This window comes from Lissotriton vulgaris, chromosome 6 (genome assembly GCF_964263255.1).
Source record: "Lissotriton vulgaris chromosome 6, aLisVul1.2, whole genome shotgun sequence".
Taxonomy (NCBI): Eukaryota; Metazoa; Chordata; class Amphibia; order Caudata; family Salamandridae; genus Lissotriton; species Lissotriton vulgaris.
This window is the reverse complement of record NC_141694.1, coordinates 1,753,907,636-1,753,922,515: the sequence shown is the minus strand read 5'-3', so window position 1 is coordinate 1,753,922,515 and position 14,880 is coordinate 1,753,907,636. Positions and strand designations below refer to the sequence as shown.

Genomic DNA, 14,880 nt, shown 5'->3' with positions numbered 1-14,880 from the left:
GCTGATGTCACTACGCGGGCTTGTTTCATGTTATTGATATGATAAACAAAATGTTACCTATTCTATAGCTTAGGTTATGTGTTAATATATAGCACACATTCGCAATCGTTTGGCTTCTTGGCTCTTTTTGATACAGATAGACTCCGCGGGTAGGTTTGCTTAAGGGGTTACTCAGTGAGAGGGTAGGAGGTATCTGTAGACAGGGCCAAGACCAGAAGAACAAGCATGGTGCAGTATTGGTGTTGGGCACCCCTTGCGCTGAACTCCATAAACTACAACTGTTCTCAAAAGCACAAGTTTCCGCCATCTACTAACAGTTGTTTCGTTCACTGACTAGGACCATAATTTTCACTTGCAGTCAGCAGGCCCGTTATTCACCAGTGAGGCCGCGACAATGCATGCGGTTTTCACTTAGCACACTTAACACAACACCAGAGAAACAGTGATCAATGTTTTAACTTCCAAGATCAACAAATTGAGTACAGCTACATTGGGTAGACATGGAAGACGTGCAGTACGAAGCGCTAGAAAAGGTTATTAATATTACTGCTCAAAGTAGGCCGAATTGGCATGCTGTGGAGAATGAGAATTGTATTATCAGTGAAATGCATGGATAAGTGTGATGAGCATGCAAGACCCCCCTCACAGGTCAGAATATGTTGCACTCTGAATGACCCAAGTATCTGTGACAGACCCCAGGGGCCTCTAGTGGAGTGATGCAAGCGGCATGGGAGCTCACTGCACTGGTGCTGAAAGGTAGGAATTAGTCTGCCTGGCAGTTTAGGCACCATGCACCCAAGCAACAAGTGGTGAGCAGGCGTAAGGATCTAAATGGGAGCCAGGGTGTAACAAAAGCGACTAACTACATCTATTGTGTTAGCTCAATGGATTTGTGTGTGTGTGTGTGTGGGTGACAGAGGTAGTGTGTGCTTAAGAGCTGGAACTATAATCCATTACAAGCCAAAGATGCACACTTTTACCCTCAGAGAACCTTTCACTGATTTTAGGTAAAGGGGATACCAATTGGGATACTTACGCAAAATTAATCCAACTCTGGACCTTACTTGGTGCTATTAATTTACCTTTTTCACTATCCATTCACCCTAAGTCATTTATGACTGAACCTAAAATTTACGACACATTAGGGTAAATGTTTTCTTGCCACCACAGTATACGTTGACAATACGCTATACCTACTATCTGCTTCAATTCGAATCTGCCTACAGATGCCTAAAATGATTCTACATATTTTACATAAAGAAGCCACAGTTGCACTATGCCACCTTATTTCTTGGGTCCTCACTGCATGCAGTGATACGTTTGCAGTGCTCACTACTGCATGTTATTCTCATCCAAATTCATGGTCTTTCACTGTAAAATAAAGCCTATTTTCTATTCATTTGGATTCCAAACATTGTTCACTGCCATGAAAAAGACCCAGGAAAAGAGCCTTCAGGGGTTAAACATGTGTTGGCTAGCCGCACATCAAAGTGCAGGAACCTGCTGGAAACACATCCTCAAACGACATCCCCCCTCCATCAAAATCAAGAACCAAAACATATAATATGGAAGTTTGCAGAAGGACTCCATTTTAAACAAGTATCCTTATTTCTACTTTGGAGAGCAAAAGAAAGTTCGAAATAATGTTGAAAATGAAATACGAAATGAATTTAGGCTCACACAATACGGCAACAGAACCACAGAATAGTGTAGTTTTCTTAAACCATATAGTCTTATCATTGAATATAGAAAACAGAACCTTTGAAATATGAAGTATATGCTTGGTTAGACTAGTAAACTCCAGCCCCATTGCTGCGTGTGTGTTCCGAGAATGTAACCCTAGGAGCAACCAACTGGGTTATCAGCTCAATGCGTAGAATAAAACATAGGTAACAAGCTACTAATTGTTGTACAACACAGTGGTAGAAAATGCAAGGATAGATACTAAGAAACCAACAATCAGAGTCAGATTATAGGAGCTCATGTGGATTTAATGCTTAAGTAAGCAAATGGAGTCGTGGTCTTGACTTCTCTTAACATCGACAATATGCCCCAAAAAGTCACTCTCAATTGCGATGGGTAGTATAGCATGATAGCTTCAGCCCCAGCATCCACAAATTCTCTCCTGATTTTCTGTAAAAGAATTCTCCTAGTATCGGTCGTGGGGGACATGCCGGGCAAAATACACTACCTGAGATTCAGGTGCAATACTTTTTACTTGTAAGTGGTGCATTGAAGGATCACATCACGGTGGGCTTCACCATGTAAACATAACACCTAGCACCATCAGTATCGCTGTCTCCCAGCCTCTTCCGCCTGGGCAATCTTTTAGCTCATTTTAGAGATATGGGCTGGGTGTTGCCAGAGATGGCCATTTTGGCCCTCAAAAAGTCCTTATAGACAGAAATCAGGAACAGTATCTTACCATCCCAGCAGGCGAATATTAGATGCTTTCCTGTGCAAAATCAACTAGGCCACTTGTGTGCCAACAAAATCAACCAACCTGCTGAAACCCATCGTTTCTCACGGCTCAGAAGGAATGGCTCTCTGTGTAGGCATCTGGTTGCTTGACATTCCAGTATGTGAAATGGCTGTGTTTTGTGCTAATTCTACAGACACACAGATCTTTCCTTGGAGGTCACATGAGCAAAACTTCAAAAAGCTCAACTTGAAATTCCACTCATCAGGGTCAAACAGCAGCCTGTCAAGCATGCCATGTGTGTTCTAAACTCCTGCTAGCTGGGTATAACAAAATGTTTTAATCTTTAGCGCTCATGTTGATAGATACAATGCCTGTTTAGGGTGCAACAAATGGGTACTCCTTCTGCACCCCCACCCCCAAAATTAAACCACTGCAGTGGTGCCGTTGGTGCAGATTAGCAGATCCAAAGAAATAAATACCTTCAAAGGCAGAGAAGAACCAGTTACTTACCTTCGGTAACTCTTTTTCTGGTGGATACAGTATCTGCCTGTGGATTCCTCACCTTGTGAATATCCCCCTGCGTCAGCAACATTCGGAAAATCTTTCGTAGCTCTTCACACCGACGTGGAAGACGTCACAGAAGCAAGGCATCGCTCGCGGCTCCGCTGACGTCACCGACTCCATAATAGGCCTACGTCGGCGTGATGACATCCGTTCCACCCTTTTTTCTGTGCCTTCGAGGCACACGGACGGACCAACAACAGTAGATATATACACAATGTACACAGTACCAAATAATCAAGATAACACACACGGTGTGCAGTCAGTGCTGGAAAGCAATTATAACAACACATTTCCTTTGATAACAATATATGTACATTAAAACAATGTCACTAATGCCGGTATAGAAGAGTGGACAATGGGGAGGCGGGTGGGTCAGTGAGGAATCCACAGGCAGATACTGTATCCACTAGAAAAAGCGTTAACGAAGGTAAGTAACTTGTTCTTCTGATGGATACATCTGACAGTGAAATTCTCACCTTGTGAATAGATTCCCACCGCAGTCCCACTCTTGGAGGAGGGTGTCCACCGTTCTATACCAGAAAATCTTGGAGGACAGAAAGCGCAAAATGACCATCCCTCCTCACCTCGGAATCTAAGCAGTAATGCTTTGCGAAAGTGTGGAGGGAGGCCCAAGTCGCTGCTCTACAAATGACCTCTACAGGCACACCTCTAGACAAAGCAGATGTAGTAGACCTTGCTCTAGTAGAATGAGCTCTCAAACCTTCAGGAGGTTCCTTACCCGCCTGAGAGTAGCATATCTTGATACACAATACAATCCATCTTGACAACGTGCGCTTGTGCACAGCCTTTCCTCTTCTGGCGCCAATAAAACCCACGAAGAGCTGGTCATCAACTCTGAACTCACTAGTTCTGTCCAGGTGGAAGCTCACCGCCCTTTTAGGGTCCAAGCGGTAAAGTCTCTCCTCCTCCATGGAAGGATGAGGGGGAGGATAGAAGGAAGAGAGGGTAATGGATTGCCCAAGATGGAAGGGACTCACCACCTTAGGCAGAAAAGCAGCCCTGGTCCTAAGTACCATTCTTTCAGCATGAATGGTCAAGAATGGGGGTTTTGAACTCAGAGCTTGAAGCTCACGTACCCTCCTTGCCGAGGTAATCGCAATCCGAAAGACCGTCTTAAAAGATAAAAGCCTCAATGGACACTTGTGCAAAGGCTCAAATGGTGAACCCATTAAGAAAGTAAGCACAAGATTCAAGTCCCATTGTGGCACAATAAATGGAGTAGGATGAAATTTATTAGTAAGGCCCTTTAAAAACCTTAAAACAATAGGAGACTTAAACAATGATGGCTGATCCAGCAGACAGAGGAATGCTGACAAGGCCGATAGATAACCTTAGACCGTAGCTACAGCAAACCCTTGCTCAGCCAAGGAAAGAGCAAACTGAAGAATGTCAGACAATCAAGCCTTCAAAGGGTCAATGGACTTCTCCCCACACCATGAGACAAATTTAGACCACCTATAAGAGTAGATAGACTTGGTGGAATGACGCCTGGCTGATAAAATGACATCCACTACATCATGCGGGAGAGAAAAAGAATTCAGGTTGCCCCGTTCAATCTCCAGGCATGAAGGTGTAAGGTCTGGAGGTGGGGTGTAGAACCTGCCCCTCCATCTGAGAGAGGAGGTCTGCCCTGAGAGGGAGACGGAGCGGCGAGGAGAGGTGGAGAAGATCTGTGTACCACACCCTTCTTGGCCAATCCGGGGCGATCAATATAACTTGGGCCCGGTCTTGGCGAATCTTCCTCAGAACCAGAGGAATTAAGGATATGGGAGGAAACGCGTAAAGGAGTTTTGAGTCCCAACTCAACTGAAACGCATCCCCCAAAGCTCCCTGCATCAGATACTGGAGACTGCAGAATGACGGTCAGTGATCATTCTCGTGAGTGGCAAACAGGTCCACCCGAGGAGTTCCCCACGTCCGAAAGACGTGACAAACCACCTCGGGATGAAGCCTACACTCATGTTCGGCCGAGAACTGCTGACTAAGACTGTCTGCACGTACGTTCAGAACTCCGGCCAGATGATTTGCCATCAGACAAATCTGATGGTCCTGAACCCAGGACCAGAGACTCAAAGCCTCTCTGCAAAGGCAATGCGATCCCACTCCTCCCTGCTTGTTGATGTACCACATCGCTGTCGTGTTGTCAGTCAGGACATGAACCGACCGCGAAGGGAGGAATGCCTTGAGCGCCAAACGTATCGCCCGTAACTCTAGAAGGTTGATGTGAAGCAACCTTTCCTCTGGAGACCAAAGACCCTTGATCTCCAGGTCCCTCAGATGAGCACCCCACCCTAGAGTGGATGCATCCGTTATCACAGTGGCCACCGATGGAGGCAGATGGAAGGGCTTTCCTTGAGACAGATTGCCCTCCACGCTCCACCGAGACAGATCCGCTGCAGCTTCTCTGGAGATCCTCACAGACTCCCTGAGATCTCCGTTGTGCTGATACCACTGCCTGCGGAGGCACCACTGGAGTGCCCTCATGTGCCAGCATGCATAGTTGACCAACAGAATGTAGGAAGCCATCAAACTGAGCACAAGAAGAACCTTTAGGACTGGAACGACCGCTCCATTGTAAAATAAAGGAATCATTTCCTGTATGTCGCAAATCCTCTGAGGTGGAGGGAATGCTCGACACACAGTAGTATCTAGTACAGCACCTATGAACAGGTTGCGCTGGGAGGGCACCAGGTGAGATTTGGGTACATTTATCGAAAAGCCCAATCTGTACAACAACTGAGTTGTGACTTGCAGATGATGGAGCACCTTCTCTGGAGATTCTGCTTTGATCAGCCAATCGTCCAGATAAAGGAATACTGGTATCCCTGACCTTCTGAGATGTGCTGATCCACAGCCATCACCTTGGTGAAGACTCGAGGCGCAGTAGTCAGACCAAACGGAAAGACCGCAAACTGGTAATGTTGCGAACCCACCGTGAAACGGAGATACTTCATGTGCGACTTCAGGGTGGGGATGTGGAAATATGCATCCTGCAAGTCGATAGACACCATCCAGTCTTCTGGAAGAAAGAAGGGGGTTCCCCAAAGGGTTTTTAAGGATGTAGGCAGGCCGTAAGGGGGAGACAACAGAACATAGAACAAGGAACGTAACCCCGCCTAATGATGTGATGGTCCTAACAATAGGATCCCAATATATGTGGGGTGATTAATCTAGGAGTTTAGCAGTGCACATGACACAATATCGTCAATCCAATTATACACAACAAAAATTATTAGGAAAATATATATATATTTTTTATTTTTTTATATATTCTTCGAATTGATATAAAAAAGATCATACAAAAATAGATAACATTTTAAATCCATAAGGTATCAAACAACATACATTAGTGCAAAGAATGGGGGATAAAAAGTAAGAGAGACTAGTCTTACTTTACTGCCTACCCAGTAACAAAGCATACTTCAATCATACTCTCATGCTCACAGATTTTCAAGATAACCTATCTAATGTCCTTTCATTCAACTTTCATTCTTCCATGCATTCATTCATTTCTATCGTCCTGGCGTATGTACCACAAAGATGGTGAATTTGTTACATAAATCAGAATGTTATTCCAGATAGATGACATTAATACGGCATAGGATGTTTATAGGACAGTGTGCCGTATTTCTGGAAACACAAGCCGACGCGCGTTTCGGTGATAGGCCAGAGGGGCCACACCTTCGTCAGGGCTGGGGATTGTTGACTGGGAGGGGAGTGAACAAAGATCTATTATAAAATTGTAGTTATGATGATACAGAAACTTGAGACCAGTAGTTGTATGTGCTGTAGAAGGTAATTTCTATTTCCGCTCACATTGAGTACCGCGATAACGAACCTGAGGTAATCTTTGAATGATTCCTTCGTGGTAATGGGAGTTTAAGATGTCGCCGAAGGCTGGCAATCTATATATCCTAAAATAGATGGTTATCAGGTGGCAAGAAATAGGGGAACCGGTTCCAATCGGACTTAGCAGTCTATGAAGAGGATCCGCCACACTTCCAGCTATCCAAATAAGTAAGAGCGGGTGCGACGCTATTGGTCACAAAGCCCATAGGCTTAATGAAGCAGGGTTCATGGGTGATAAAGGTGTATGTCCGCCGTGCTTCGTCACTAATCAGGTAAGTAGATGGCGTTAGGGAACAAGACGAAATGCCACTGTATTTTTGACTATAGGGAGGGTGCAGAGCTGCGCACAAAAGCTACCTTAGATAGTAGCAGATCAGTCTGTAGAGGGGGTTCCGCCGATGGACCGCATCGACCTTCCGGCACCGGAGACAGGAGACAAATTCACCATCTTTGTGGTACATACGCCAGGACGATAGAAATGAATGAATGCATGGAAGAATGAAAGTTGAATGAAAGGACATTAGGTAGGTTATCTTGAAAATCTGTGAGCATGAGAGTATGATTGAAGTATGCTTTGTTACTGGGTAGGCAGTAAAGTAAGACTAGTCTCTCTTACTTTTTATCCCCCATTCTTTGCACTAATGTATGTTGTTTGATACCTTATGGATTTAAAATGTTATCTATTTTTGTATGATCTTTTTTATATCAATTCGAAGAATATATAAAAAAATAAAAAATATATATATATTTTCCTAATAATTTTTGTTGTGTATAATTGGATTGACGATATTGTGTCATGTGCACTGCTAAACTCCTAGATTAATCACCCCACATATATTGGGATCCTATTGTTAGGACCATCACATCATTAGGCGGGGTTACGTTCCTTGTTCTATGTTCTGTTGTCACCATCCAGTCTTCTTCCAGCAGCGCTTGAAGAACCTGCGCAAGGGTGAGCATCTTGAACTTCTCCTGTTTCAGAAAAAGATTCAAGACCCTGAGGTCCAGGATCGGACGAAGTCTGCCATCCTTCTTGGGGATCAGGAAATACCGGGAGTAGCATCCCTAACCCCTTTCCTGCTCCGGAACCACCTCTATCTCACCTTTTCTTAGTAACACCAGGACTTCCTCCTGCAAAAGTAGCAGGTGATCCTCTGTGCAGAACCCTTGGCAAGGAGGGGGAAATTCCCGAAAGGGAAGAGCATACCCATTCTACACGAGATTGAGAATCCAAAGGTCCGATGTGACCGATTCCCAATCCCGTAGAAAATGAGTAAGCCGACCCCCTACAGGACCAGCATGATCCGGAATGGCGGATCTAAGACTCCTTTGCTGTGGTTGGTGGGGGGGGTGGGAAGAGGAAGAAGAGGAGGAGGAGGAGGAGGAGGAGGAAGCTTGACGACCTCTTGGGCAGCCTCTGTTTCTACCTCTGTACGTCTTGTACAGAGGATTCTTCTAGCTGTTGCTGCTGTTGTGGTTGCTTGTAGGCAAGAAATGAAGATCTCCCAAATCCTCTGTATCTTTTGCCCGATGTACCTCTGGTCTGAAGGCCCAAAGATCTAGCCGTTGCCCTACTGTCCTTGAACCTTTCCAAGGCAGCATCCGCCTTCTTCCCAAACTGGCCCGAGCCATCAAATGGGAGGTCTATTAACGTAGCCTATACATCAGGAGAAAATTCAGAGAACTTTAACCACGCAGCTCTTCTGGTAGGAACAGATGACCCCATGACAACTGCCACAGAGTCAGCTGTAACCAAGCCACTCTGGATCACCTGGTGATCAGCAGCCTGAGTATCCGCAAGAACTTCATTGAAATTATGTCTATCCTCTTCCGGTATTTTTGGTGCCAACTGCTTAGCAGAGTCCAGCAAAGCATGTGTATATCGTCCTAAAAGGCATGTTGCATTTGCGCACTTGAGAGCCATGCTAGCTGATGAAAATACCTTTTTAGCAAATTGGTCCAGCTTTTTAGACTCCTTATCAGCAGGTACCTGCGGAAAAGCCCCAGTTGTAGTCTTGGAACAGGCTGCTTGAACAACCAAACTCTCTGGAGATGGATGAGTCGAGAGAAAGTCAGGATCTCCAGGAGCCACCCTATATCTTTTAACAACAGCTCGCGAAACAGCAGGCGATGAAAAGGGCTACTTCCACACCTCTAAAACAGGCTCTGTAATAGCCTCATTAAAAGGCAACATAGGTTCCACCACTGAAGAGGGAGAATGTAATACCTCTGTCAAGATGTTCGACTTGAACTCAGCAGATTTAGATCCAAAAGCTCAGCCGCCTTTCTGATTACTGTGTGATATGGCACTACATCCCTCGAAGGGACGTCAGGAGTGGAGGAAATTTTCCACTCTGGAGATAATTACAGACCACTGGCCTCTTTAAGTTCTTCAAAGAGATCGTCAGAATCCTGCAGCTCACCTTCTTCAATGTCCTGCGCACTATACCTACGCTCCTCTAAAAGCCTCTGAGCCTCCCGCCTAGACCTCATCTTCGGGGTCGACGGAGCCACAACAGACTCCGACGGAGCCGGTGCCAGAGTCGAACTCGGAGCCGGTGGTGCAGTATGGAGTGCACGAGGTCGGACTGGAGCCGGCGAAGATGGAACCGGCGTCGACGACCTCGGGCCGGAAAATGCCAAGCCGGAGTCGGCGTCGGCTTAAATGGTGCTGGAGCATATGCCTGAGGCACACCGAGGTTAAAGGCCATCGGACCCATGGGACCAGCCGGTGCTCCAGAGGGGTACATGGCTCTTGAGAAGACTCCATACATGGCATTTAGGTAATGCGTAGGGTCTTGACCAGGGCCTGGAAATGGAAGGTATTGACCCCAAGGCTGCTCCTGCTGAGGTACTGGACTGCATCAGCCAAATCCTCTTGCTGATTCTCCGGCATCGCAGACCCTTCCGGCAAAGGAGCCTCTTCATCTTCTCGAGTTGAAGTTCGAGATGGCGCCGGAGACGGATTCGATGCCGGAGCCGGAGAATGCTCCGGAGACTCCACAGGCGAAGCCTCACTTTCCGGATCCGGAACAACAGGTGAAGGAGATATACATCCTTCCGACGCCTCCTACCTGGAGTCTTCGACTTCGTGTCCGAATCCTTCGCGGAATGACATCAAGAACCATGCTTCCTCTTCTTATGCTTCTTCCTTGATCTAGAAGCATGACCCGAAGACGACCTCGAAGGCGACCTCGAGCGGGACCTCGAACGCGACCTCGAACGCCTCGAGCGTGACTTCGAGCTCTTCCTGTCTTTTTTACCTTTCATCTTTGCAACAGAAACTTTGCTTCTCTTTCTCGTAGGGCCTTAGGGTTCACTTTCTTGCAGCATGGACACCCTTCGACATCATGGGCTGAAGAAAGGCACCATACGCAGTCCTCATGCGGATTCATGATAGACATCATCTTTCCGCATTCTCCGCACGGCTTGAATCCGGTCTTCTTCGAGGACATCACGATAGGAGACAAAGAAACAAGAAAGCACTAAAAGTAACAAACAGTAACAGAGTTACCCAGTAGCTACTGAGAATCCCTAGAAAAACCGTTAGCGTGGACGATGCGGAATAAAGGGAACTGATGTCATCACGCTGACGTAGGCCTATTATGGAGTCGCGGAGCCGCGCGCGATGCCGTGCTTCTGTGACGTCATCCACGTCGGCGTGAAGAGCTACAAAAGATTTTCCGAATGTTGCTGATGCAGGGGGATATTCACAAGGTGAGGAATCCACTGGCAGATGTATCCATCAGAATAAACGTTCAGTTCAAGGATATGTCAAACAATATATGAAAAACATATCTGAAAAAGTTTCAAAGTGTTACAATCAAAAGGCCATATTATTAAAAGGGGTCTGAAGCAGAAGGCCCTTCTGGAAGGCCCGGCTCTCCAGTTCACTATCACTGCATGGGCGACAGAAGCCAAAAAGAAATGGGGATTCCTTTCCTGATTCTAGCCTGAAACAAGAGCATATTAGTATGATGTGTGTGAAGCAGTGTAGAGCAAAAGCCCAGACACAATCGCCTATTTTTCCAAAGGTACCTCAGGAATCACCCTCGTAGGGTTTTGGCACCTAAAAAGCCAGGAAGAATCCTGCAGAGCTACAATTTTCTTCACTGAGAGTAGCCACTCCACCACTATTTTCAACATAGTGTCTCCGAATATTAAACCCAAGGCTAAATACAGACCACATTTGGCCACTAATAGTCTGAGAACAAAAAACAAATAAGTTCCTCGCAGAAGGTTTCTGGAACAGCCTGAAGTTATTTAACACACTCCAGCCAATTGCTTAGGTGGGGGTAAATATAAAATAGTAACACAACAAAGTTTATACCATCATTATAATTATGTTATGGGCTCAAGACGTTGAATTAAAAGTAAACCTCTTTCTTAGAAATCTGCCCACCATGTTTTGTGCCTCCCCGATGGGGTCCTGGAAGTAGCCTTCTTCAGGTACAAAATGGTGCTGCTATATGTTACCTCAGACAGGATATAAGACAATGTAACCATCTTGAAAGACTTCCTCAGCATGTAATACATGAAGAGGCCAATGTCTAAGATGGAGCAGAGACCCCTGACGTTTGTCTACTGCAACGAAACAGGAGTTAACCCTTCAGTTAATCTCTGCATGAAGAATCAGCCATATGAACAACCTGCCCAATGCCACATGTTTTTGGATCTTCAGAGCTTGGGAGAAACTAGCATAGAAGAAGAGTGAGCATTCGGAGGAGCAGGGAGTCTGAACCCCTTTGCAAGCATGGATAGAACCATAGGTCCACGCATGAACTTCAACCAGGGCTTGTCATGTTCTGCTTTTTCTCTTTTATGGAAGTAAGATAAAAGAAAAGTTTTTCTAAAAAGCCTCGTCCATTAAGAATGGAAAATATCCATGCTAAAAACACTCTTAAAAGAAACAATCTCTTGACCTTAACAATCGGAACCCTTTTTGTCCAATCTCCCTACTCTGTTATTGGGGAAACTGTTTCAGAAGCTTCCCTTTGCTCAGATCCAAAGCATCGTAGAAGGAAAGGCCTGCCGGATGCACTCTTGCCAGGATTTTGCCCATGGCAGAGCAGTGAAATTGCACCACCATCAGTGCTTGGAAACCTGGTGAGACCGGGGGGTGGTGGTGGTGGTGTCAGGGCACTGGTAATGTTAGATCCCTCAGCTGCCGTGGACACCATTGATCATTTCATCCTGTTCTCCAGCTGGCTGGAGTAGGGTCAGAGGTCCCATATGTCTGTAGCTTTGGTCCCCTTTAACAGAAAGATGACAGCCCAGTACCTTCCACCTCTCAGCTCAAAAAGACCTTACCCTGCCAGATTGTATTCAACACATCCATGCAACCCTTGCTAAACTGCTGTATCAGGTGGGGATTTGCTTCTTCTTGGATGCCGCCAAAATACAGCTGGTCAGCTGCTTGTCACAATCTGCACATCCGCTAGCGGAACTGGCTTTTCAGCCAATCTGACAGATTGCATCTCGCTCATATGGTGAAGGATGACACTTTTTTTTTTTTACTTTAAGTGACTGAGCTTCTTGTCACCAAAAACATCCTCTGCAGTTGCAATGAGGACACCTACTAAGTGGTAATAGTACCACTAACTGCTACTACATCAACCTAACATGTGGAAATGGATTGCCAAAGTGTTCATATGTTTCCTACAAATAAAACTCCAGATTAGACTATGGCATCTCTGTCTACCTGGAAGCACCACTCAAACTACGGACTACAGCTGGTTTAAAGTGTGACGGCGACACTGCTTTGGAGTCTGTCCGGGCCTATTATTCAGGTGCTCCGCTGGCAACTTGAGCGACATGAGTACTCATCACAGCTGTGATCATTACCCAGAAGGGCACCGGTCAAACCTCCCCAACGTTGCTACAAATTTATATAATATCATGGAATGGAATCGGGGTTCCACACACCTATTTCTGTCAGACGTTCTCAAAGTCAGAAGAGCTGCCTGTAATGCAGAGCCGCAAAAGCCTGGAATATGTTCCTTGTAGCCCTGCATGCCTGATCATGCACGTCAAGTTTTCACAGACAACCTGCTTTTTGTAACATGTAACTTTTCTGTGTTGAGTTTCCAGCAAAGTAACCAAGAAACTAAACAGCGGTGTGCTCTAAAAATAAATATTAACTCAACAAAGGACGTCTCTTCCTGCTGGCAAACCTATTCGGTCTAGGGTGCAGAGTGGAAAATCATGAAACCCAGGCAAAATCTTGGAGCTATCCCGTTGTGGTGGCTCGCCTGAAGAAGCATGCAAGGGTCATGCCAATAAGATGCAGTGCTGAGGAACCGGAAATGACATCATGCATGAATCCCAAAATCATCTGTTTTAAATGTCATAAGAAGATAAAGTAGTTTTGGCCCCTCGGTGGCACTGGTGTATTCGGAGTGACTGTCCAGCCAGTGTTTCATGAACTTCTTGTTAATTGAGATAACACAACTTGCAGGCTTTTCTCAACGCACTTTACCCAAGCCAGCATACTAACAAACAGTTAAAAACAAAAAAAAAGTAAAAATTCACTCTGTAATGCGCAGGCGCGCGCCCTAGGGACACACTATATAGCTTTATTTTTCTGGAGCGTTTCAAGCAGAAAAATGCATGGCATGTGCTGAGGTACACTTTTAGGTCGGACCTGTGTTTTTACTGGCCTTTTAATAGCTTCCCACATTTCCCACAAACAGTCTGCAGCTTGGCATGTCAACAAACTGTGACTGCTCCTCCCTGGGCGGAGGCTCAGCATCTGCTCGAGCAGCCCTTGCTCCTGGCAGGGACCTCAGTCCCAAAAAGATTTCACGGACACATGTTTGACCAAGACACACAGTGGAGGAAGGAAGAAAGACGGGTAAACACCGCAGCTCCCGCCTAGTAATTACTCTATGTAAGCACCTCCATGCTGAAGCAGGCACCTGCCTTATTTAAGGAGGGGCTGTGGGGCTGGAAATGGGTAAGAAGCATTTTTTGTTATTTATTAGGTCTGGTGTTAGCCAGGACATTTGAGTTAACTAAAATTACAAATATCATTTACTTTCTCACAGGGGCTTAAAGTCCGCCCTCTTCAAGCATTGCAAACACAAGGAGGTGATGGACAGAGCGCTGAAACTTTCCAGACACTCACCCCCAGTCACAGATCTGGGTTGAATCCATCATCGTACTTTAGCTCACTTCGCCGTTCTCCATCGGTACGGTCCAGCCCGAACTCCCAAGCCATGTCTTCCCTGGACCGGAAACAAGCATCCTTGACCGGTTTCTGGGTAACACCCCTGTTAGACCTGTCTGCCTTTGAGTAGCCCCTTTTATTAATTATTTATTTTGTCCCCCTTTTTGCCCCTCAAAACCTTTAATTTTTATGTCCACTGAATTTTTTGCGGTGTTGGTTAGGGGTTAGATGCTCTTTGGCCCTCGTGGTCCTTTTCCTGAGGTAGGGGCCTCTCCTGACTAGAAAACTAGGAGATACCTAAAATGGTGGCCATAAACTGCCATCCTAGGAGGAAGACCTATAGATTAGAATAGGGACTTCCAGAACCTTCTGGACTTTGCTGGACCTCTGGAGGGGAACCTATAAAAGGCAGGATGCGAGGCAGCCATTTTGTGTTGACCAGTGATTGCTAGAGAGTGGAACTGGTGAGGAGGGAGGCGACTCTGAGGAGGAGGACAGCGCTTTACCAGGAGCGGAATTGACCTGTGGGCAGACTGATCTCCTGTACTGACCTGTACCCACCCGTGTTGACCAAACCCTACCAGGGTAGCCCATTCCTAAAATCCTTGTACGACCTCTCCAGGACATACTAAAGTCTCTGAGGTCTCTGAGAAGAGTCGCGCTTGAAAGAAGGGAAGAAGTCTAACCCTGAAGGATCACTCTATCAACTGCGGCGCTGAGTGCTTTTCCCCTAAGGCATTTAACCCCTTCCCTGCTCATGACGAGCTCAGCTCGTCATGAGGCACAGTTGAGTTAAAGAATAGCAATTTCCAGCACAGGATAGGAATTGCCTTAACAGCCAAGGTGTTAAGGAGCT

General features: G+C 46.0%; 1 protein-coding gene across 2 annotated transcripts in view; it reads right to left on the bottom strand.

Moving 5' to 3' along the window:
- Positions 1–14,880, bottom strand: part of CDC42BPA (CDC42 binding protein kinase alpha) — a 1,012,118-nt gene that overhangs the window by 777,009 nt on the left and 220,229 nt on the right. The gene's annotated exons all lie outside the window — the stretch shown is intronic.